Source organism: Pan paniscus, chromosome 3 (assembly GCF_029289425.2).
Source record: "Pan paniscus chromosome 3, NHGRI_mPanPan1-v2.0_pri, whole genome shotgun sequence".
In the NCBI taxonomy this organism is placed as follows: domain Eukaryota; kingdom Metazoa; phylum Chordata; class Mammalia; order Primates; family Hominidae; genus Pan; species Pan paniscus.
The window spans coordinates 45,136,582-45,163,653 of record NC_073252.2 but is presented as its reverse complement, the minus strand read 5'-3'; the positions used below and the strand labels follow the sequence as shown (position 1 = coordinate 45,163,653).

Sequence of the window (27,072 nt, the reverse complement as noted above, 5' to 3'; positions counted from 1 at the left end):
TAGAAGATATTTAAAATATCCAAAACTGACAAGAATTAGAATATAGAATTTACAAGTAATGCAAAAAAAAAAAAAAAAAAAACAATACAGCAATCCCACTGGAAAAAAAGGCGAAAAAATATGAACAAGGAATCTGGAAGGCCATTTAACACAGAGGTGTTAGAGGTGTTTTAATTTAATTAGTATTCAGAGAAATACAAATTGAAACAAAATGCCACTTTGCACCTAATAGATTAGCAACAATCAGAAAGCTGGAAAATGCTGTGTCCTTAGACATGTGGACAGAAACTACACACATGACTAGTGAGAAAATGAACTGGATCTAAAGGGCAATTTTGCATCGCTTGGAATCTTGCGTTCCTCTTCTACATCTACTCTCTGAAGAAATTCTCTCATTGGAAGTAATTTTTTGGAAGCTACTTAAGTGGTCCATCACTGAGCAAAAGAACAGGCAAACCAAAGTTGATATACAACTATATATAGTTATTTAAAAGTATATATTTCAGATCCATTTAAGTTGGACACGTCTTAGAAACATAGTGATGGGTAAAACAAATTAAAAAATAAGATGAAATACATTACAATGTAACTTTTGGAAATTAAAAATACATGGACAGAAAGCAAACATTTTACATGGACACATATTAACAAAAGACAACATTAACTACTTTAAAATGGTTGTATCTGTCCTTCATTAAATTTATAGGTCTTTAATAACTACTTTGCAATACTTCTGAATTTAGTTCAACCCGAAAAATCACTGTTTTATATAAAAATATATTTACATTAACAACTAAAATTAAATACTTATATACCAACCAATTCATTTCTTAAGTTAGTCTCAACTGAACCACATTTATTTGTTTATTTCTTCTTTTTTTTTTTCTTTAATGGAATGCTTCACGAATTTGCATGTCATCCTTGTGCAGGAGCCATGCTAATCTTCTCTGTGCTGCGAATGTGAGCACAATTGAACCATGTTTAAATCAGATACATGTATTTTTTTCTAAAGTGATTCTTAGCTATTTATCATCAACACAGTCATTTTGGTCCTTTTAATCCTCTGACACAAAAAAAATTCCTTAAAATAAATTTCATCTGCTTAGCAAGTAACATGAAAAATATATGTATTTGTAGGAATATTTAGAGAGGGAAGGAAGGAAGGGAGGGAGGGAAGGAGGGAACTGGTTTTTCAATAGGTATTAGATATTAAATAAATTGCACAACATTTAATAGCAAAATAAATCTGAGTCTCTTCCAGTCTTCAGACAAACCTACCCATGGTCTCCAACAACAAAAAGTCATGCTGGGAATACCAACACTGTTCTGGTAGTGTTCAATACCCTAGATTTGCCTCTAATAAAAATAGAGCAATTTCCTATTAGTATTTTGGAGTCATCACAACTTTGGCATAATCTCTCAGTCTTCTTATGAATATATGATGAAAATTATGGTACAGAATGATCACTTTTACACTATAATATTCTGAAACATTAATAATGTATAAAACATTAACCATTATGCTGAGTAGGTGCTTGGGATACAGTGGTACATATCAACAACCTGGAACATGTGGCATTTACACCATGTGCCAGGAAATGACAATTCATTTAAGATAGACATGATATCTGACCTTGTGGAGTTTAGAAACTGAGTGGTAGCAAAGATTATGAAGAATGATAAAGGCTATGCATGTTATACCCGGGAAACACAGGAAGGCTGGGGAAAAGTACATCAGGGAAACCTAATCTAGCTTCAGGGAGGTGGGGCTGTGGGGAAGAAGAGTGTTAGGAAAGAGAAGCACATTTTTAAAAGATCGTCAATTACAGAAGAAAACAAATGAATTTCACTGGCCTATCCTAAGACCATTCTAACCAATCAGATTTTTGCAGCTTGGTTTCTGCCCATTGGCTTGTAATCAGTATTTCCAAGTGTAAAACACCAGCCATTCTTTCCTTGAATCATTTTAAGTCTAAGGGGACAGCATCAGTAATTAGCAGCTCAGGCTGGAGTTAATCCCTAAGGAACTCTCATTTCCTGCCTCTATGTCAGTTTTCGTCCAGGAAATATAGCCTTAATATCCATAGCCAAGTACAATGCTAGGTATTTTCACAAAAATTTATTCATTTATTTCCTACCACAAAATGGTATGCGTACTTTATACATTTAAAATATGGAAGCTCAGAGTTTAAGCAGCTTGCCAAAAAGATCCAACAACTAGCATTAGCTAAAATTTGAATTCAAGACATATAAGTCCAAATCCAGTACTCTTTTATTAAATGGAAGCTCTTTGTCTTTATGAAATACCTTTACTTATGAAAGCAATGGCAATTTTATTTTCTGGTTGTTCCTACCAAAGATAGTACTATTTGTTCTTCCTTAAAACATTTGGACAAAACGATCAAGTATTTTTGTCCCCAAGAATTAAAAAAGAAAAAACCCACAAAACCCATGTTTACTTTGTGTATCTTCCACCAAGGGTGTAACCAGATTGGTGACAAGAAATATGACTCATGAGCGGTATCTTGGCAAAGAATTCTTAGCATCTCTAGATACATCTGACACATAAGGGAAATGTTACATACATGTAACTACATTTTCTTTTCCTTTGAGGATTTCCCGCTATCTTTAATTCAAATCTGCCACAATCCTAACACATGCCTCAATATTAATATAGAATAATATTCAGAATATTAAGGAAATCATTTCTTGGCAGAATTTGTCAAAGGCAAATACGAATAAAAAACTATTGTTGAGGTAGTCATGGTGGCTCGTGCCTGTAATCCCAGCACTTTGGAAGGCCAAGGCAAGGCGAGAGGACTGTTTAAGCCCAGAAGTTCCAGATTATAGTAAACTATGATTGTGACTATTAGCAATTAAACACAGCAATGTATTATGTCATTTAATGAGTTCTGAGCAATTCTTTTATTAATGAGAAAATGAGATAATAACTTTAGAAAAAAACTCCAATATCAAGAGTACTTAACTATTAACCTTATTCTTCTGTGAATAAAATAATATACTTTCATATTATTTTCCAAAATGATGACTTTTGATTTAAAAAAGATACTCAGGTTCCATAAAGTTTTTTTCTTGCATATCCACTAAAATGTAAATGCAAAATATTTCTGCTTTCATCTACTGTTCTTACCTTTTGCTGAATGAAGCTAAACTAAATAGCGGTGTGTTAGATCCAGCTTGTACCAGCTTATGAGAGCCGATGGCTAAATTTTCAGAAATTTTGGACATCCAGCTGTCAAACTACAAATAGCTTGGGACTAACCAAGGTGAGAATATTTGCAACACAGCAATCAGAAAACACTAAAAATTGGGGCTTTTTTTTTTTTCTTGGCTAGCTGGTTGTTATAAAGCTTGTCAGTATATCAGCACTGTGCTTAGGCCACACTAGTGCTTCAGAAGCTTGTATTTTTTATCTTCTTTTCTTCTCTTCTTTACTTCTCTTTTCCTGTAAAGACTGATTTTATGCTTTTATTTTTTCCCCAAAGGCCTTGCCTTGAAAATACTTAGACTACTTCAAAAAGTTCAGATATTGTGACTAACAATCTAAAGTAAAAATATTTTTTCACCAAAATATTCTCACAGAAAGTGTATCCCTGAATCTTGTCTGATTGGCCTGATTTATCGTATTCTACTACTTTAAAAGCAATGTCTCTATTTCTTGTCAGGGTGCTAAGAGCAAATTTTTATTCCCTCCAGTGAATATTGTGCTTGAAGTTTATACATGTATTCCTCATAAAACATAAATGCATAATATTATCAATACTAAAATGTGTGCAGTCTTTTGTCTGAGCAATATATTTTGTGCATGATATTACACATCCGCAGAGACCTTTTGCATTAAACTACGAATCGTTATGCAAAAATAGAAGACAAAATTGATCAGTTCCCTTTTACAGAAGAAGAAATAAAGACAGGGTGAAATTTCTGTAAAGGCAATGAAACTAAGAAACAATGTTTAAATAGTCTCAATATGTGATTTAAAAAAATTCTGGTTTGATTCACAAAAATGCTGCATTACAGGGACAAGCAATAGACTAGCAAGAATAGGCGGCAGCAAAAAAGTTCTGGTGTCAGGCAGATATGAATTTCATATTCTGTTCCTATGAATTTCAAATTCTGTTCCTCCATTCACTATCTATGTGACCTCAGGAAAAGTAAATCAAACTACCCTAAGCTACATTTTCCTTAATAGTAAATGGAGATGAGTATGATACTGGCTTTATAATGTTGTAAGAAAAGAGAGTCAGAATATGTGCTATGACTACCACATGGAAGGCAACCAATGTTTAGTTATGACATGATTAGAATTGGTCACTGCAAAACCAACCAATGACTGAATTGGAATTAAGAAAAAAAAATTAATCATTTCAATAAACAAAGAGTATGTTCCAAATTCTTACAGCCAGTATATGATAAATATGGTGGGGATTGCAGCTCAAGATCCATCATACCTTGCTCCCGTAATGGGCTTTCATGTGTTACAGAGGCTATAAAACAAAATAAGCAAGGTTTCCACAGACTCCTATGCAGATAGGTTCTTGTTGCAATTTAGGTTCAGCCAATCAAACTTACTTGCCCCAGCTTTTTTTTTTTTTTTTTTTTAACTAGTGTCTCACTGTAACTCAGGCTGGAGTACAGTGGCACGACCATGGCTCACTTCATCCTCAATCTTCTAGACTCAGGCAATCCTCCTGCCTCAGCCTCCTGAGTAGCTGGTACTACAGGTACACATCACCATGCCCAGCTAATTTTTGTATTTTTTGTAGAGACAGAGTTTCACTATGTTGCCCAGGCTGGTCTTGAACTCCTGAGCTCAAGATATCCACCTGCCTTGGCCTCCCAAAGTGCTGGGATTACAGGTGTGAGCCACCACACGTGGCCTTGCCCAAGCTTTGAAAAGGAGAAGTGAAGCAGAGACCACACTGTCAATGATATACATACATTTTTTAGCTGCAGTGTTGGACAGAGATCCTAGTACCCAGTAATTATCCTGCTGGCTGCTGGGAGGCAGTGCATGTCACATCTATTTGCCTGGTCATAATAGTTACAGTATGACTGGAGCAAGCAGCAGTAGAGGCAGCTTTCTGCAGTGGCACTGAACTGTGTGTTCTAGAGCCGGGGTTGAGAAATTTCTCAGTTAAGGGTCAGATAGCAAATATTTTGCCATGCGGTTTCTGTTACAGCTACTTAACACTTCCACTGTAGTGTGAAAGCAGCCATATATAATAGGTAAGTGAGCATGTATTGCTGTGTTCAAATAAACACTGACATTTGAATTTCACATTTTTTTCATTTTTAATTTGAGAAAGTATTTTGTTATGTTGTCCAGGATGGTCTCAAATGCCTGGCCTAAAGCAATCCTCCTCCCACTTTGGGTTCCCAAGTAGCTGGGACTACACTACAGGTGCCTACCACTGTGCCCATTGTGAATTTATTAATTTTAAGTGCCACAAAACATTATCTTTCTTTTGATTTTTTCAAATATTTAAAAATATAACAACCATTCTTAGTTTGTAAGACATAGACAAGCAGGTGATAGGCCAGACTTTGCCCGCAGGCCATAGTTTGCCACCCTACAACAGTCTCCTGATCCACACAGACAGCCGCAGCTCCCTTAGAAACCAGTGTTGAGGTATACCACTGGGAGATGTTTTTAAAGTTTAACCATGAGCCCAAAATCTGTTTCGTCTGCCCTTTCCTCTCTTCCATGATTTTGTAAGCCACTAATGCCATGTAATAAGTATTTTCCTGCGTAAACTGCTAGACCAAATTTTATTCTCTGCAACTAAATCCTGACTGATTCATAGTGCTACATATATATAAGCACTTTTTATTTTCAACCAAAAAAAAAGAAACCCTTATTATCTTTCAGGTGTACACCATAAAATATTCATTTACAAATTAATTTTAATGCATTAAAAATATGAGTTTACAACTAAAAAACTATACACAACAGAATGCCATTTTAAGAATACACTATTAAATTGAAATTTATTTCAAACTAGGAGCATAAACCACCTAATCCACAAGAATCTACAGATTCCGCAGAACACCACGATAAATATAAGAAAATGCCTAAATAATAATTTGAAAGTATTTATTATGTTTGAACCACAAAAATATAAAATTATATAATGGGAAAGAAAAACTGTTTACCTCCTTTCAGTGATTAGGGAACCTGCATTAGATTACAGAATGAAAAAGCAGAAAACAGGAGAACTCAAAGGACATTTTGCTTATGGAAACTCTACTTTTTGTTTTTAGGGAAGCATAACTACATCTCTAAAGTCTATGATGGCTCTAGAGTATCTTAAGTGGCAACTGCATAATCTTTGAGCACTACATTCATTTCTCTCCAGGCATTGAAAAGTCAAATTGGGACAGACCTTCAGTTCACATCAGTAATAGTAGAACTAATCCTTCTTGGAAGGTACAGCACAGAATAACCCTGGAAACAGAAATTGTCTAAAGGTAATTTAGAAAAATGGCCTTCAATTTTTTTTTTTTTGCATGCAATCCCTAACATAAGTCAGAATCTTTACTATTTTTAGGTTGATATCTAATACTTTTCAACCTAAGTTTAAAGAGTTACAAAGGATGGCATTATAAGCATTGACGGTTTTAAATAAAATAATTTATCATGTTTTGGAATGTATCCATGGGATCTAAACATAGCGTCACAATCAACATCCTCCATTACATATATATATTTTTAAGTTATTCTTTAACTGTCAGAAATTTAAACTTATTCTGAATCAAAATTCAGGCTTTATATAATCTCTTATAAAGTGTGCATGTGTGTGCGTGCATGTGTATAAGAATCTCCAAAAAAAAGGACTCTAAAAAAAAGTATTAGGGCTAAATACTTTTTAAAGTATTTTAAAGGTTTTAAAATACTTTTTAAAAAGTAACCATCATTTTGTTAATATCAAATATCCAATGTTCAAAATCTCATAAATGTCATGGTTGATTTTTATAGATATTTCCTATGAATCAGGTTCAAAATAAAGACCACTTATTGCTATTGGCTGATAATGTCTCTTAAGCCTCTCATATAGATCTCCCAGTTTATACTGGGCACAGGAACTCTGTGTTGCCTATTGTTTGCTGAATAATTTATTCAACAAATATTTATTAAGCAACCACTATGTGTCCAGCAATGTTTTAGATGCTAAGAATGTAGAGGAAGAACAGAAGCCTGCTAAAGTCTGTGTCCTTTTGGAGTTTAGATTCTCATGAGACAGAGAATAAAATAAACAAAGAAATCAATTATGTCTGATGGTTATGAAAATAATTCAGTAAGCTTTGGAAATAGAATGTTCCCAGGGTTGCTGTTTCAGTATGCATAGTCAAGGAATGTTTCTCTGAGAAGTTCACAGCAGAACAGAAACCTGAATGAATGAGGGAGCAATCCCTAAGAATTTCTAGGGGAATAAAATTCCAGGCTAAGGAACAAGTAAAACCAAATGGCTTGAAGTGAGATTGTGCTTCACATGGCTGAAGAACTGTAATGAAACCAGTAGAGGTGGGGAGCAGAATTAGAGAAGGGGAGAGTGTTAAGCTCTCAAATGTCTGCATTGTGATTCAGTGTTTACTTCTCTTCAGCTGCTTTCCATCAACTGAGACCAAGGAGATGGCTCTATATACTACCTCCTCTATTCTGCTGCTTCTTGCCACTCTTTTCTGCAAAAAAAAGGTACATCTGTGTCTTTCCCTGCAGCTTCGCCCTGCCTGAGACTTTGTAGTCCCCTTGCTACCTACCATGGGAGACTCTGTGCTGTGTTTAAAATCTGTAGATATTTGCATACTTCCCAATTTGCTTCAAGGTTCACAATGTTTGGCAGCTCTTCTCATAATCTGAGGCTTGGGATTACTGTTTTCTCCTCACTTCACTTAAGTTAAAAGATTTCTTCCCTATTCTTTATTCTTTTTGTTATGTTCAGTTAGCATTAGGCAGAAGAATAGAATACAAATGTTTTTACTCAGCCATTTTGAATGGAATCCTTTTCCTCACCTACTGATGATAAATTTAGAGTAGGTACACCTACAGAACTTAAATTTCTCAATCTCTACATTTTTTATTTCAATATCTAGATTTTCCTATTTGAAAATCTGAGAAATTCTAGACTACCAACATCTACAGACTTACAACTATTGTTTAAAAAATAGGCTGGGCACGGGGGCTCATGCCTGTAATTCCAAAACTTTGGGAGGCTGAGGCAGGTAGATCACAAGGTCAGGAGTTCAAGACCAGCCTGGCCAAGATGGTGAAACCTCGTCTCTACTAATAATACAAGAAAAAAATTAGCCAGATGTGGTGGCCAGCGCCTGTAATCCCAGCTACTCAGGAGGCTGAGGCAGAGAATTTCTTGAACCCGGGAGGCAGAGGTTGCAATGAGCCGAGGCTGCGCCATTGCACTCCAGTCTGGGCGACAGAGCAAGACTCTGTCTCAAAAAAAAAAAAAAATTAATTAAAAAAAGGTAATTTAGCACAGAATCAACTTTAAATGTACATTAAAGACTCTATAAGGAATATAAACTTAGAAACTATAGTAAATTTCTACCATGATCCTTATATTCAAACTAAGGAATAACAAAAGGCAAATAAATGTCCATATTCAAACGGATATGCAATGGAGAATAAGCAAAATATCAAAACAATATATGTTAAATAAATACAGCATTATTACTTTTGAGAACATAAACTCTGGTTATGTTGATAAAAGCTTACTCTGTTTTCTACTTTAAATAACAGTCAAATTGTCATGTACTTATGTATAAGTGATTTGCATGAAAAGTATTCTGAATCATCTAAGAGTACTTTTTAAAAAGTCAGCTCTTGGCCAGGTGCAGGGGCTCATGCCTGTAATCTCGGCACTTTGGGAGGCTAAGGTGGGCAGATCACTTGAGGTCAGGAGTTTGAGACCATCCTGGCCAACACGGTGAAACCCCATCTCTACTAAAAATTAGGCTGGGCGTGATGGCTCATGCCTGTAGTCCTAGCACTCTGGGAGGTCGAGGCAGGTGGATCACCTGAGGTCAGGAGTTCGAGAGCAGCCTGGCCAACATAGTGAAACCCTGTCTCTACTAAAAATACAAAAATTAGCCGGGCATGGGGCACACGCCTGTATTCCCAGCTACTCAGGAGGCTGAGACAAGAGAATTGCTTCAACCCAGGAGGCAGAGGATGCAGCGAGCCGAGACTGCGTCACCGCACTCCGGCCTGGGTGACAAAGCGAGACTCAGTCTGAAAAAAAAAAAAAAAATTAGCCGGTTGTAGTGGCACACACCTGTAATTCCAGTTATTCAGGAGGCTGAAGCATAAGAATCACTTGAACCTGGGGGGAGGAGATTGCAGAGAGCCAAAATTGCAACACGGCACTCCAGGCTGGGCAACAGAGTGAGACTCTGTCTCAAAAAAAAAAAAAAAAAAAAAAAAGTCAGCTTTTTCAAACAGGTAAATATTTTTCTCATAATTGATTAATAAGTTACTAATAAGCAACTTATTAAACTCTTTCTTCAGAAATGTAAAACTCAGGTTAGCTTTTATTAAACTTTAAAAACACTGGATTAGTGACCTCACATGGTTATAAAGCAAGAGTTCAAAAATTGTATATGTTAACATTTACTTTCTTATTCATTTAATAACACTTTTTACATGCAAGTACTCTGCTAGTAACTAGTGATGGAAAGATAAATCAATCACACTCTACCCTCTAGGGGCTCATGGTTAAGTGAAAAAACATAATAGAAGCAATGTGATAAGTATTATAATGAATAATAAAAAATAAAGTGCTATGGAGAACACAGGGAAAAGGCAGTTAACTATCAATAGAGAAAGTAACATCTGAACTAAGCCTTAGAAATTGAAGACAAGTTCATTCAGCTGACAATGGACTAGAACTTATTTCTAGCAAATAAACTGTGTACACAGACAAGAAAGCACAAGATACGCTGCTGGGTTGGCCAAGTAGTTCTGCATAGTTGGAACAAAGGGTGAATATGGAGAAAAGCTGGAGATGAGGCTTGCAGAGAAAAGCCAGTCACAGGAAGAGCCTAAAAGGCCTTACATGTTAGACTAACAATAAACTGTTAAGTAGGAGGGTTATATATGTAGAGAAAATATTTCTAAATATAGTGTGATATGTGGGATAGATGTATCTTAATGATGCTTTCAGCGATAAAGGCAGTGCCAGTGGAGGTAAGGGTGGGGCACAGTGGTATGAGAGATTACAAGTAATGCCACTGACAAAGGATTAACAATCTAGGAAGTAGATATCTTTCAGGATCAAAAGAAAAAGAGATCAAGAGGACTCAGAATTCCAGGTTGGGTGATACGAACAATGGTAGTGCCATTAATTAAGCTGGAAACAAATTGAAGGAATACACATTAGTGCAAAAGATAAAAAGAGACAAATTGGAACATGGCGAAATAAAAGGATGAAAGAGGCTGGGCACAGTGGCTCACACCTGTAATCCCAGCACTTTGGGAGGCCGAGGGGGACGGATCACGAGGTCAAGAGATGGAGACCATCCTGGCCAACATGGTGAAACCCCGTCTCTACTAAAAATACAAAAATTAGCTGGGCGTGGTGGTGGGTGCCTGTAATCCCAGCTACTCAGGAGGCTGAGGCAGGAGAATTGCTTGAACCTGGGAGGCAGAGGTTGCAGTGAGCCGAGATTGTGCCACTACACTCCAGCCTGGCAACAGAGCGACGCTACATCTCAAAAAATAAAGTAAAATAAAAAATAAAAAGGTGAAAGAAAATGTAAAGCAAAAAAATCCCAGGACACGAGTTCAAGAGAGGAAAATCAGATGTATGCCCCTAAGTAACATATCCAACACAAGAAATAGTATACCAAGTAACAAGCAGAGACCCTCAATTTCAAGGAATGTGAGGTTGTTTTCTATTTTTCCAAGTAGAAAAAACTATATAAGCATATTTATAAAACTAAAAAAGCATTTTTAGCCATTAAGAATTTTTTTTGAAATTTAATATATGCATGGGGTTTAAAAGACCATACTGAAAAGAATACACAGTAAAAGTAAATATCCCACTACAGGGCTCCAGTTCCCCTCCCTAGCACTGTTATCACTAATTTCTTGAATATCTTTTAAAATATGTTAAATATGTGTAAGCATATAGGTGTACATATAACATATATCCTCCTTTAAATAGCCTATTAGAAACAGTTCTCAAGATACATTTTCTATTTCCTAAATATGATAGTACAGTAATCAAATTTATAATGGTAGCTCTATAAATCAAGTCAATATAAAAAGTCCTGTCTACACATAATTAACAGTCTTTGTTTATCAATAAATCCAGTGATAGTAAAGATTAAAAACAAAAACCCACAATTTTTCTTCCCAGAGACTGACCTTTAGGGAATTCCTTGGGTAACAGGTTCTGAATGTGTGAGCACAATAGGGCCCATTCGCTTGAAGGTATTTTACTCAAAACTTGAAATCTGGGCTCCAGCTAGAAAGAGGGGGAAAAAGGTTATGAATTAATCCCTAATTCAGAATATTTTCCTCAACACAGGTAGCCCAGGTCCACTAACTATCTCACACATGAGGACTTTTCAACCTTGGTTGGATACTGGAATCAACTAAGAAGCTTTTTAAAAAATGCTCTGATGCCTGGAAGCCACTCTGTTCAAATTAAGTCTCTGGGGCTAGAGCCTGGGCAGTGTTTTTATGGGTTTCCCAAATGATTCTAATGTGCATCCGGGGTTGAGAACCACTGCCACAGAAATATAAAATCATATGGTATGGAGGTCACCTATAAACTTTTCAGCTTGTTGCTAAATAACGTATGAGTATGGAAAATGCACTTTTTTAATTTTATTATTTTATTTTATTTTTTGAGACACAGTTTCACTCTTGTCACCCAGGCTGGAGTGCAATGGCCTGATCTTGGCTTACTGCAATCTCCACCTCCCAGATTCAAGTGATTCTCCTGCCTCAGCCTCCCGAGTAGCTGGGATTACAGGTGTACGCCACCATGCCTGGCTAATTTTTACATTTAGTAGAGACAGAGTTTCACTATGTTGGCCAGGCTGGTCTTGAACTCCTCCTGACCTCAGGTGATCTGCCCGCCTCGGTCTCCCAAAGGGGAAATGCACTTTTAAGATACTTGGGCAAAGGTGGCTCTAAATAACCAGAGTGTTCCTAATGCAGGACAAAGTGACGCTGGAGAGCCCACAACACAGGACTCAATAGGTATTCACCTCACATTTTCTGAACAAGCTTAAAAGCCCAGGACAAACCTATTCTGGATATTTCATTATGAAAGAAACAGGATCAAATATTGAAAATCGCCTTTAAATCTTCCTGAATTACAAAGAAGTTACATATTTAGAGATAACAACTATTAAAATTTAACTGAAAAGCAAGATACAATTAACTACTGCTTGACTGCAAAAATCAAAAGTGAAATGAACAAATTAAATTCCTAACAATGACATTCACAAAACCTCTTTTATAGGGATTATAACCTACGGCATATGAAAGAGCCTAAGCTGGCAGCCACTACCTACATGTGGCTATTTAATCTTAAATACAAATTAATTTAAATATATGAAGTAAAAAATCTAGTTCCTCAGTTGCAGACACATTTGAAGTGCTCAACAGCTATTAAGTGTCTAGTGACTACTGTATTAGACAGAGCCAATATAAAACATTTTAATTGTCACAGAAAGTTACATTGGACAATGCTGGCTTGGGAGTAAATGAAGCCCCGAAACTTCATATTAAATTTGTAAACATACATATATTCTAGAGAGATGACCTATGACTTTTATTTGATTGTCAAAGGAGATCATGTTCAATTGCCACACCAGTGATTCAAGTGCCAGTGCCCAAGCCCGCAGAAAGTAGAAAAGAGTTTTTTTGTTTGTTTTGTCCCCAAATAGTTACCTCTTTTAAAAAAGCATATCATATCAACAGTAGCACTTCCCACTCACGGATACAGTCTTTCAACCATTGCATGAAGATGACTGGACTACTATTAGCACAAAATGGTCTTCCCACCTCCCTGATGTTGTTATGGTCCTGGGGCTTCACTGCTTTTTCAGAAGAGAAAAAGTAATAGTAAATCATAACCAGAAAAATAGACCTCCTTTGCTTTATTCATCATCTCCAACTTCATTAGCTATTGGTATATCCAAGATTATTTACCTGTCTTTTAACCCCAAATTCCAGCTTTTTGTGGCAAAGGGAATCACAACAAAATGGAAAGTGAATTCTGCATCCCTCAGAAAAAAACACAAACAACAACCTTCCATCTGTAGGATGCTGTTCCTAAGAAGAATTCCAAGGATACTTGGCTACTAACCTAAGATTTAACACCTAAGTTGTCATCAAAAACTAACACAAAACAAATATATGATCTCACAGGTGAGCTTCCCTTATGGATAAACAGTCTGGGTTTAGCTTCCATACTGAAAAGGTCTGGGTTTGGCATTGAAACAAAGTCTTCTAAAGAGACATCATGGTGTGATGAGTATAGAGTATATCCAGCTATACCCAATTTCTAGGATACGATCAACTGTCTAATTGATTTAAAAACTTAGCAACTCCATCTCTAATCCTTTGCTTCTAATACATACCTTTTAAAAAAGGCAACCTCCTTGAAATGTTTGACTGCATCTTAACTAATTCAAACAAAAATTACTTAAAAAACGAGTATGCCTTTTATCTGCAAAGAAAAAATATATCCAAGCCAAAAGACCACACAAGAATATGAAAAAAGTAAAAGGCAAAATAGACCCTCAGTGTAAGACAAGACCAAAGCCTGTCTTATAAATTAGGTGAGCTTGCTGCATGAACTATAACGTCTGAGTTCAAAAACATCCCATGATTCAAATGTTATTAAACTAAGTGTATTTTAAGTCAATAAACTAAACGTTTGGCATTTCCTTATCAAATTAAACATTTATTTATTATGTACTCATGATAAATTGCAATCCCATTCCTAAGTATTTACCATAAAACAGGGGTTAGCAAATTACAGCCATGTACCAAAATCTAGCCCACACGTTTTTGTAAATAAAGTTTTATTGGAACACATCCACATTCATTTACTTACGTATTGTCTATGACTCCTTTCACACTACAACAGCAGAGTACCCACAACAGAGACCCTAAAGCATAAAATACTTCATCCAGCCCTCTACAGAAAAAGTTTGCTGACCCTGGCACTAAAGAAATAAAAACTGGGCCAAGTGTGGTGAGTCACACCTATAATCCCAACACTTTGAAAAGCTGAGGCGTGAGGATCACTTAAGGCCTGGAGTTCAAGACCAGCCTGGGCAACACAGTGAGATCCCATCTCCACAAAAAAAAATTAAAAATTAAAAACAAAAAATTAGCCAGATGTGGTGGCGTGCTTGTAGTCCTAGCTACTCAAGAAGCTGAGACAGGAGGACTGCTTGAGCCCAGGAGGCAGAGGCTACATGCAATGTGACTGTGCCACTGTACTCTAGCCTGGGTGACAAAGCCAAGACCCTGTTTCAAAAAATAAAGAAGAAAGAAAGAAAAAGAAATGAAATGAAAACTTACATTCACACAAAACTTACACACAAAAGTTTATAGTACCTCTATTCATTATGGCCAAAGAATGGAAACAACCCAAATGTCCTTCAGCAAGTGAATAGACACACAAACTATGGTGCACCCATACAACTCAACAAAAGTAAAATAATTTTTTTTTTTGAGTCAGTATCTTGCTCAGTCTCCCAGGCTGGAGTTCAGTGGTACAATCATAGCTCACTGCACCCTCCAACTACTGGACTCAAGCAATCCTCTTGCCTTAGCCTCCCGAGTAGCTGGGATTACAGACACAACACCACAACCAGCTAATTTTTAAATTTTTTTCATAAAGGTGGGGTCTCATTATGATGCCCAGGCTGGTCTCAAACTCCTGGCCTCAAGCGATCCTCCAAAAGTGCTGAGATTACAGTCATGAGCCACTGCATCCAGATTGTGAATGAATTATTGTTATATATAAAAACTTGGATTATTCTCAAAGGCATTATGCTGAGTCAAATAAGCCAGTCTCAAAAGATTACAAATGTAATTCCATTTATATGGTGTTCTTGAAAAAAACTATTTTGATGAAGACAGATTGGTGGTTGCCAGAGGTTAGAGGTGAGAGAGACTGTGACTATAAAAGAACAGAGCAAGAAGTTTTTTGGGTGATAAAATTGTCCTGTATCCTCATTGTGGTAGCAGTTACACTTATCTGCACATGTATCAAAACCCATAAAGCTATATACCACAAAAAGGTCAATTTTACTTTGTAATAATCTAAAAAACAAAAACTTTTGAAAATAGCATGATAGTTTCTGTGTTTATTTGTGCTGTGATAACAGAATACATGAAACTGGGTAGTTTACAAATAATAGAAATGTATTTCCTCATGGATCTGTAGGCTGAGAAATCTAAGATCAAGGCAATGGCCGGTTCAGTTGTCTGGTGAGGGCTGCTCTCTGCTTCCAAGATGGTGCCTTGTTGCTGCATCCTCTGGAGGGGAGGAGCGTGTGTCCTCACATGGCAGAAGGTGAAAGGGCAAGAAACCTAATGCATAAAGGCTCGTTTAGAAGGGTCTTAATCCCATTGATAAGGAAGCAGCCTTCACGGTCTAATCATGTTCTAAAGGCTCTACTTCTTAATGCCATCTGCTATGGTTTGAAAATTTCTCCTCTCCAAAACTCACGTTGAAATTTAATGCTCCAATGTGGCAGTAATTAGAGGTGGGGCCTTTGACTGGTTCATGAGGAATCTGCTCTCACGAAGGGACTAATCCATTCATGGATTAAGGTCCTTGTGGGGATCAGCTGGTGGCTTTCTGAGACAAGACAGAGAGACCTGAGTTAGCATGTGATGTCCCCTACCACCTCAGGACTCTGTAGAGAGTCCCTTCCAGCAAGCAGGCCCCCACCAGAGGGAGTTTCTTGATCTTGGACTTTTCAGTCTCCATAAGCATAAGAAATAAATTCCTTTTCTTTTCAAATTACCCAGTTTCAGGTATTCTGTTTTAAGCAACAGAAAACAGACTAAGACACCATCACAATGGCCATTACATTTCAACACCTGCATATTGGAGGGGACAATATTTAAATCATAGTAGATAGTTTAAAGAAAAACAATAAGCTAACAAGGAAACAAGCTCTAAAAATTTAGAGCAAATAATATGAGATTTTTCCAGGGAAGATGAGATCTGAAAGTGTTGTCTGGGTTACTATACTCTTGGGTTTCAGTCCTGGCTTTATAATCCATTCACAACGGAACATTAAATCAATAACCCATCTCAGTATTTCCCTGTGATTTTTCTGCACGCAGTCTGGCAGGTTGATATCTGAGGGTGAATATAAAGTCCTGAATGCAATATTTCCCCTGTCAAATATGACATACTGCATGAAGAAATACTGCAATTCAAGTTATCTCAGAATACCTCCATTCTACTCTCCAGATTAGCCATAAATACAAAGGCATGGCTTATATCACAGTTGTCAGCCCTTTTCACACACTCAAGTTTTCTCACTCTGCTGCTCTCAAAGCTCTTTCCCACCTCCAAGTTTTTAGGAAAATCTGGCATTATATTCCATACACACACTGAAATACTGTGCCACATATGTTTTTGCACTATACATGGTCTGCAATTTTCTTTAGGGAAACCAGATTTGCAGACTGCCCATGAGAAATCTGTAAACTGTCACCTGGAATTAATCAAAAGGTAAATTTAGTAAATACAAAATAATTATCACAGAAAACAAGAGGTAGAATTCAGTGCTTTCACAGAATCAACAATAAAAACAATTTATAAATGGGTTATATATTTTGTAAATCCAATAAAATAGTTTTTTAAAAACCCAATATGAAAAACTGGCATACGATTAAAATCTCTGGACCAGACTAAAAACATTCAGACTAATTGCTTCCATTGTGCATAATTAACAGACCATGTCTCAAGTTAAACTCTAAAAGAGGAAGAACTCAGGAGTGACCACTAATCTTCTGTAAACCATTTTTACATGGTCATCAAAGAGAAGAAACTTTTTAGAAGGGCAAAATAGAATTTTCACCATGACAAAAAGTACATCCCAAAGTCCCTAGCATTTTGTGGTGATTTTAAATGTTAGCAAGTTCTTTGATATTCCTACTTTTAAAAGGAAAAGCCTTTTTCTCCATACCCTTTGAATGGGACTCACTTTCGACAAGTAAAATGTTGGGAGTGATACTATGTGCCTTATAAGACTAGGTCATAAAAAGGATTCAAACTGTAGCTCTGCCATTAATACTAATTCCTCTTTCAGACTTATTGTCAGGATTGGAGATAGCATATGTAAAGTCTTTGACTTAGTGCCAGAATATTAGAAGCCTAACAAATAGCTTCTAACCAAGCACTTGTAGTCCTTAAAGTCTCCCTCAAGATGTGTATTATTAGGATTTAAGAATGAAAAGAGTAAATTATGTTGTTGAATGAAGGAAAGTCACAAAGTGCTAAAATCAAATCACGAAGAACATAAGGACTTTTAGAAAAAATTCTTTCTATTAAGGTTGAGTCAAATGAAATTGCCATTTTTGTCAGGTCAGAAAAAAGAGAGTATCAGTAATTTTTACAGTTCAATCTAATACATGTGGAATAAATGTTTTCCCTTTGATATTATCAAACACATTATCACATATTTCAAATAAATGGAAGACCTCAGGGAATATATAATCTAAATGTAAAAATTTAGAATATTTTCCATAGCAGAGCATATATGAAGGGAGTTTGTTTGCGTCAAACAAACAAAAAGGGAGTTTGTTGCTTCTCACTCTATGGCACAGGCTGGAATGCAGTAGCGCAATCTCAGCTCACTGTAACCTCTGCCTGCCAGGTTCAAGCAGTCCTTCCACTTCAGCCTCCTGTGTAGCTGCAAGTACAGGCCTGCACCACCATGCCTGGCTAATTTTTGTATTTTTGGTAGAGATCAGGTTTCTCCATATAACCCAGGCTGGTCTCGAACTCCTGGGTTCAAGTAATCCGCCTGCCTCATCCTCCCAAAGTGCTGGGGTTACAGGTGTGAGCCACTGTGCCCAGTCTTATAATACTGTTTTAATTCATTCTCCTACTCATTAGACTTCAAAAATATTTCAAACCAAACCTCACCTTAGAGTTTCATCATTTAAAAAATTAACCTTCTTTGAAGGTAGCCAAGTTATGACAAACTGAGAAAAGCTGGACAAAAACAATATCTGAAATATATGAACATTAAAGAATCGGTTTCAGATATTTAAGACACTACGCTATACACATGTATATTTATGTGATGTGTATCTCTATTTCTCTATCTCCCTATCTGTCTGTCTGTCTGTCTGTCTCTCTCCGTCCATCCGTCCGCCCGCCTGCCTGCCCGCCTGCCTGCTATGGTCTGAATATTTGTGTTCCCCCACCTCAAATTCATGTTAAAATCCCAACTCTCCCAATATGATGGTACTAGGAGGTGGGGCCTTTGGAAGGTGTTTAGGTCATGAGGGTGGAACTCTCATAAACTGATTAGTGTCCTTATAAAAGCTCCTTTGCCTCTTCCACATGTGAGGACACAGCAAGAAGGCCCTGTCTGTGAACCAGGAAGTGGGCCCTCACCAGACACTGAATCTGCTGGTGCCTTGATCTTGAACTAGAACTGTGAGAAATAAATTTCTGTCATTCATTCATTCATTCATTCATTCATTCATTCATTTATTTGAGACGGAGTTTCGCTCTTGTTGCCCAGGCTGGAGTGCAATGGCGCGATCTTAGCTCACTGCAACCTCCACCTCCTGGGTTCAAGGGATTCTCCTGCCTGGGCGAAACAGAGCAAGACTCCATCTAAAAAAAAGAAGAAGAAGAAAACTGAGACTCAGAGAGGTAAAATTCAAAGGTCACACAGCTTGGAAGGGCTCTGTTAGTCATTCATTCAGCAAATGGTAGACATGGTAGAGATGTAATACTTTCTCATCTATTACAGTACCATTACTGCCAAAAATTTTAAAATATAAATAAATAAGAAAGCACATGTTTTAATATAAACTAATATAAACAAAGCAAACTTCTGTGCTGCAGTTTGTGCAGGTGTTCTTTCTGTGCTGTGGTCTGTCTTACAAAGCAAGCAAAATGCGGCCCATGCAAGCAAACTCTAAAAGGTAGAGTTTCTAGGGCTGTTCTCTCCCTAAAAAAGCTCTTATTCACTCTACAACTTTAAATACCATCTGTATATCTCCTCCTAACTCTCTGAGCTTCGAGATTGTTTAATTGATTGCCACTTGACATCTCCCTTTGGTCACTTACAGATGTCACAAAAGTAACAAGTTCAAAAATAAGGCTCACACCTGTAATCCCAGCACTTTGGGAGGCCAAGGCAGGCGGATCACTTGAGGTCAGGAGTTCGCACATTGGTGGTAGTGGTCCCTGGGGCCCAGCTGTCTTTTATCTCTTTGTCTTGTGTCTTTATTTCTACAGTCTCTCGTCTGCGCACACGGGGAGAGACCCACCGACCCTGTGGGGCTGGTCCCTACACACACCTGTAATCCCAGCACTTTGGGAGGCCAAGGCAGGCAGATCACTTGAGGTCAGGAGTTCGAGACCAGCCTGGTCAACACGGTGAAACCTTGTCTCTACTAAAAATACAAAAATTAGCTGGCCATCATGGCGTGTGCCTGTAATCCCAGCTACTTGGGAGGCCGAGGCAAGAGAATAGCTTGAACTCGGGAGGTGGAGGTTGTAGTGAGCCAAGATCGTGCCACTGTACTCCAGCCTGGGCGACAGAGTGAGACTCTATCTCAATTAAAAATAAATAAATAAATAAATTCTTGACTTCCCTTTTCACTGACCTCCAGTCTCATTTAAGAATACTGTCATCCACCCAACTGCTCAAGCCAAAACCTGAGTATTTTCCTTGCTTTCCTCCTCCCCTACACTCTTCATGTTAAGTCCCATTGATTCCACCTACAGACTAGATCTCATCTATCCTTTTCTCTCCCAACACTTTAGATCCGAGCTGCCATTATCTTTCACCTGAACTACTATAATGGTCTCATTATTTTCCTACTTTCTCTCCTTTGCAGACAAAGTGCTTTGGGGGCTAGAGGACAGGTAACAGAAACTATAGTATATAACTTTAAAACCCTTCAGTGGCTTTCAGTGTGTTTAATAAAAGCCATACTCCTTACCATGGCCCTTTAAAATTCTAGATATCTGATCCCTTTCTACCTTTCAAACTTCATTCCACTCTCCCCCAGACATCTCCAGGCATGCTTTCAATTCCTCATACACCAACTGTTCACACTGCAGGGTCTTCCCTTCTTCCTGTAAATTCCTGGCAGGGATAACTCCTTCAATTTTCAGCTTCAAGGTCACCTCTCTTGACAAGCCTTTTCTGGCAATGTAGAAGTACCTCTGCCTTCCCATGACCCTCTATCACCTCATCTGCATTTCTTCCATGGTCTGCGCTTAACATCATTGGAAAATATCTATTTATACATTTATCATCTAGTTGTCTACCAGATTATGAACGCCAAGTAGACAGAATATGTCTGTTTTGTTTACTTATATTCACCACCTAGTAAAATGCCTGTCATGTAAATTTTTCTTGAATGAGCAAGTTAGGAATATTAGACTAAAAGGACTTTAATTTCTATACAATTTAAAGTGTTTTAAGCTACAAATTTAAAAGATAATTTATGATTTTCTCTCATGAAGTATATAAATATAACTCAGAGACAGACGTGTTTCATTTCTTAAAGACCTATGACAAACCTCAAAGCAGTGAAGTTTGTGTCAGATTCATTTTACAGGCAATATAGAACCTAAGACATGACTTTCTTATTTTCAGAATCTAGGTGAAAAACTGCAGTAAAATTATGAATAGGTACCAACTAGCTCAAGTAAATAATTATGTTTATATGCAAAATGACTATAGCCTCAAAAATATGTGTAATATTTTAATAAAAGCATACTCTTAAAAAAATTTAACCACAGTCATCCCTTGGTATCCACAGGAAATTGGCTCCAGGACCCCCATGTATACCAAAATCCTGCCATGCTCAAGTCCCTTATATAAAATGACACAGTAATTACATATAAACTATGCACATTTTCCTGTATACTTTAAATCATGCTTGTACAACCTATGGCTCATGGGCTGCATATGGCCCAGGAAAGCTTTGAATATGGCCCAAATTTGTAAACTTTCTTAAAACATTATGAGATATTTTGGGTTTTTTTTTTTTTTTTTTTTAGCTCATCAGCCATCGTTAGTGCTGGTATATTTTATATGTGGCCCAAGACAATTCTTCTCCCAGTGTGGCCCAGGGAAGCCCAAAGATTGGACACACCTGCAAATCATTTCTAGATTACTTACAATACCTAACACAATGTAAATCCTATGTAAATTTTTGTTATACTGTATTTTCAAATATAAAATTCTTTATTATTATTTTTTGCAACATCTTTTCCCAAATATTTTCTGTCCATGGTTGGTTGAATCCATGGATGTGGAACCTGTAGATATGGAGGGCTGAATTTATTTCCATTTGGACAAAAGTATTTTGTAGAGAGAGAAAATAACCTATTTTGGTCAGGTCCAAGGGAGAATAATAAATTACTGTCCCATTCTGTGTTGGTTATAAATATATCCACAAATTTTATGATGCTCCTCTTTTCAAAGGTAGTGTCTAATTAATCCCCTCTTAATTATGGGTTACACTTAGCAACACGTTTCTAAGGAACAGAATATGGAGGAAGTGACTATGTGTGACCAGATTATAAAAGACATTATGACTTCCTTCTTGCTCTCTCTCAGATTACTTGCCCTGAAGGAAGCCAACTTCCACATCGTGAAAACACTCCAGTAACCCTATGGAGGGGTCCACATGAGTAGAAACCAAAGGTTTCTGCTGACAGCTAGTAAGAAATTGAGGTCTTCTGTCAACAGCCATGTACGTGAGCCATCCTGGAAAGTGATCCTGTAGTCCCAGTCAAGCCTTTAGATAGCTACTGCCAACATCCTGACTACAACCTTATGAGAAATCCTAAGCCAGGGCCACCTAGTTAAACCACTCCTAAATACCTGGCCCACAGACACTGTGAGATAATAAATGCTTGGCTTTTCTTAAGCGACTTAACTTGAATCAGCAATAAGTAATCTATATTCGTTCAAGCAATAATCATTGATCTGTGCCTACTATGGCCCAGTCACTGTACCAGGCCCTACAGACACAGGGAAAAAATAAGACTCACTGTCTTACAGGGATAGACGGGATATACAAGAGGATAGAGGATAGTATAGCAACACAGCATTAAGTGCTCTAAACGGATAAATAGAAGGCCCTACCTCAACACCCAGAACACAATATCAAGTTTCAAAAGAAGAAGGAAGAGGAAGAGGAGGAGGAGGAGAAGCTGTTTAAGGGGGAAAGAGTGGGTGTAGGTATGCATATCTACATGTAAGGTGCAAGGAAAGTGCAGAGGATGACAAATGAAGGGACTGGAGATATATATAAGTACCAGTTGGATAATGAAAGGATGCCATACTCTGAGCTTTAACTAAATGCAATAAGGAGACACTGAGAATTTCAATAAAGTAGGGTAAGATTCACCTTCTACAAAGAAGACTCTTGCTGCAGTATGGAAAACGGCTCCAAAGGGCCTCCTCTAATACAGACAGTTAAAAGGAAACTGCAGCTATCCAGTTTAGGTAGAATGATGGCCTGAAATATCTTAGCAACAAGAAGTAAAAAAGCAGTAGACAGATTCAACAGACATTTAGAAGGTAGAAAGATAGAACTTTATGATTGATTTTAAAATTAAATGCCATCAATATCTCCAGAACACTAAAAAAGGAAAATCACCATAATATGCAAATATTCAGAACAAATAAAAGAACAATCTTTATTGGTATCCGTGGCAAACCCTCTAAACTCAAAAGAATCCCCAACACATTCTGAAAGTGGAAATGAATTTTAAATCAGTTGTCCAAAAAGACAGAACTATAAATTCAATATGATGAAGGCATAAATGGCTTCGCATAATTCTAATGTACCTCATCAGAAACCTCAATAGTCATTTACAACTGACAAGCCCAACTCTTTGTATATTTCAACTTTTTTTATTGCTAGTATGAAGTATAGCTCTTTTTCTTTCCCTTTTAGAATAAAGGGATCAAGGAGATACTGTATTACCTCTCCTTGAATATCTAAGTCAGATATGCCAGAATACAACACATTGTCCTTATCTAGCTCAAGAGTTCTTAGTGTTCTAAGGTTGAAACTTCAGGACTTCAGTGAGCATAAATTATCAACATAAGAACTCTTTCTAAGCTATAATGTAAGCTCTTTGAGGGCAGAAATCATGTCTTAAACATCTATTCCTAGCACTAAGCCCACTGCATCTAAAGCAAGGAAAAATTCAAAAGATGTTTATTGAATGGATTCATATTAAACTAAATACTAGGAGTCTATTCCTACGCACGTATCCATACACACACACACACACACACACACATACACACACACACACACAAAAAAAATATTTACTGACGGAATTTGTTTCATAATACAGGGATAGAGTAAATGCATGGGAATGTAATAAAACAAGATGGGCCAATATATAACTTTTTAGAACTGTGAGATTTATCAGAGAAAACTGAAAGTAAACAAGGGAGTTACAGGGAGGGCATCTATTTTATGTATTTGGTTCATGGGGTAAAATAAACTAAAATACATTTTAAAAGGTTAAAATTATGCTTTCTTGACAGATTTTTGCCTTTAATTTATAACCCAGTGTTCTTGTTACAAAATATTTATACTTCATAATTCTAAATACCAAATAACTTATTTTAGAACTATGGTTAAAGTATTATAATAAAAAAAGAAAGGGCACAAATGTACTACAGAAAAATAAAAAAAAAATTCATATAATAACAAAGTAAGAGAAAATGACATCTAACGTTCTCCTAATTTTCTGGTTGCTGTTGCAGTCTGAAGGAACACAAGATTAATTAGATACTTGTAACATAAAAATAACCTAAATACAGTCATTCATATTTGGCTTAGGAGTCTCACTGCTAGCTCTTTAGTAAAAATTATTCCTTATAAAATACTAATATTGTCTTTTATGAAATCTCAAGATTTTCAGTAAGTAGATAGCTTCTGGAACTAAAATAAAAGTAGCATTTAACATAAAATTGAACAATTTACTAGATTACGTGACTTATTGGTCTTTTCATTATTGCATTTTTTCTGCAAGCAAGACAAATATTTTCTTTTTTGTCATCATGCTTTTGTCTCTAATCTTCAAATTTCCAAAGAAAGTTACAATATAAATTAAATAACCAACAATTTGCTTGCTTTAACATTTTTTCCTAGTATAACTCCATAAGTATTCATAATAAATTTAATATTTGCCATTCTTTTTGGAATACTGTCAATGAAATGAAACTATTAAAAGCAAAATTCAAAGACACACAGTCAGCCCTCTGCATCTGTGGGTTCCACACTGTGGATTCAGCCAACTGCAGATCAAAAATATTCAGAAAAAACAAATTCCATCTGTACTAAACATGTACATATTTTTTCTTGTCATTATTCCTAAACAATACAGAATAACAACTATTTATATAACATTGACATTGTATTCGGTATTATAAGTAATCTAAAGACGATTTACAGTATACAGGAGGATACGCACAGGTTATGTGCAAAAACTATGCCATTTCCTATCAGGGACTTGAGCACCTACAGATTTTGGTGCTTGAGGAAGGTCCTGAAATCAGTCCCCCACAGATAGAAGGGATGATTGTATATTAGAAACATTTTTAAAGGCACACATTAATGGTAATAAAATATCCAATTAAAAATAAAACATTTAATATAATCAAATCAAATATATAATATAATGTAATCAAAACAGTATGGTACTAGCATAAGGATGGTAATATGGACCAACAGAATGGAACAGAGCCCAGGAAAAAACTCTCACATATATGGCCAACTGATTTTCAACAAGAGAGCCAAGACTATTCAATGGAGGAGAAGGCAGTCTCGTCAACAAAACCAGTGCTGGGAAAATTGGATCTACCTTAAAAGTTAACGTAAAATGGATCATAGACCTAAATTTAAGAGCTGAAACTATAAAGTTCTTACCAAAAAAAATGGGCAACTCGTCAATGTTTTTTGTTGGTTTGTTTTTGTGATGGAGTCTCACTCTGTCGCCCAGGCTGGAGTGCAGTGGTGCGATCTTGGCTCATTGCAATCTCTGGCTTCCAGGTTAAAGCGATTCTCCTGCCTCAGCCTCCCAAGTAGCTGGGATTACAGGTGTGTGCCACCATGTCTGGCTAATTTTTTCTGTATTTTTTTTTTTTTTTTTTTTTTTAGTAGAGACAGGGTTTCACCACGTTGGCCAGACTGGTCTTGAACTCCTGACCTCAGGTGATCCACCTGCCTCGGCCTCCCAAAGTGCTGGGATTAGAGGCATGAGCCACCATGCCTAGCCCAATGGTTTCTTAAATATGACACCAAAACCACAGGAACAAAATAGATAAACTGGACTTCATAAAAATTAAAGACTTTAGTACACCAAAGGACACTATCAACAGAGTAAAGCTCCCAGAATGAAAGAAAATATTTGTGAAATCATACATCTGATAAGGGTTATCCAGAACACATAAAGAACCCCTATAACTCAACAACAAAGAGATAAACAACCCAATTTAAAAATGAGCAAAGGAGGTGGGAGGATCACTTGAAGCCAGGAGTTTGAGACCACCCTGGAAAACATAGTGAGACCCCTGCCTCTACAAAAAATTAAAATAGTAGCTGCGCATGTGGCACACGACTGTAGTCCTAGCTACTCAGGAGGCTGAGGCAACAGGATTCCTTGAGCCCAGGAATTGAGGGTCAAAGTGAGGTATAATCGCACCACTACACTCCAGACTGGGTGACAGAGTGAGACCCTGTCTCTTAAAAAAGAAAAAAGGGCAAAGGAGCAAATTACATGAACACACATTTCACTGAAGAAGATATATACACTTGACCCTTAACCAACACAGGTTTAAACTATTTGGGTCCAGTTATATGTGAATTTTCTCAATAAATATATTTGAAATTTTTTGGAGATTTGTGACAATTTGAAAAATCTTACAGACAAACTTCATAGCCTAGGAATATTGAAAAAATTAAGAAAAAATTAAGTAGGTCATGAATGCATAAAATATATGTAGATACCAGTCTATCATTTTTTACCATAAAAATATATACAAATCTATTATAAAAAGTTAAAATGTATCAAGACTTACACATGCACAGACTGTACATGGTGCCATTCATAATCAAGAGAAATGTAAACAGTGAAGATGCAGTATTAAATCATTAACTGCATAAAATTAACTGTAGTACAGGCTCTACTACCAAAATAACTTCGTAGCCATCTCTTGTCGCTATAGTGGTAAACTCAAATGTTGCGAGTATTCATTAAAACACTGTGCGATGCTAATTATCTCTGCCAGAGCAGTTTGTCTCTCCAGTAAGTTGTATATGGCAACAAAATGTGTCTCAAGGTTCATGCATATATTTTTCATCATGTTTAGCTCAATATCATAAACCTTGACTAACACCATGGAATTCATACGAAGTGCCACTAGTGATGCTGGTTGTGTTCCCAAGAAGCAGAGAAAAGTCATGACATAACAAGGAAAAGCTGAATTGCTTGATACGTACCTTAGATTGAGGTCTGCAGGTACAGTTGCCGACTATTTCAAGAAAAACAAATCTAGCATTAAGGACCACTGTAAAAACAGAAAGGGAAACTGGTGAAGCCATCACTGCAGCTCTGCCAGAAGGCACAAAACCCTGCGCTTTTTGCAAAATACTTTTTTATCTCATAATGAAAATCCAGCTTTATTGTGGGCACAGGGTTGCTATAAGAAAGGCATATCCATGGACTCTAATATGATCTGAGAAAAAGCTAAGTCATTATATGACAATTTAAAGCAAAAATAACATGAAGGATCTAAAGCTGCAGA

At 36.8% G+C, this 27,072-nt stretch overlaps 1 protein-coding gene and 1 pseudogene across 8 annotated transcripts in view; both read right to left on the bottom strand.

The window, feature by feature from the left end:
- WDFY3 (WD repeat and FYVE domain containing 3) overlaps window positions 1–27,072 on the bottom strand; it is a 296,015-nt gene that overhangs the window by 215,173 nt on the left and 53,770 nt on the right. For 5 of the 8 annotated variants that reach the window (XM_034958524.3, XM_034958529.3, XM_034958528.3 and 2 more), the window contains one exon: window positions 11,405–11,504. The exons of 2 other annotated variants lie outside the window; for them this stretch is intronic. The gene's annotated coding sequence lies outside the window, so the exon portion shown is untranslated. Of the gene's footprint in view, window positions 1–9,311; window positions 9,430–11,404; window positions 11,505–27,072 lie in introns of all 8 variants that reach the window. One more of the 8 variants, XM_055111312.2, reaches the window with a different exon arrangement.
- Window positions 885–985, bottom strand: LOC112439673 (U6 spliceosomal RNA; annotated as a pseudogene).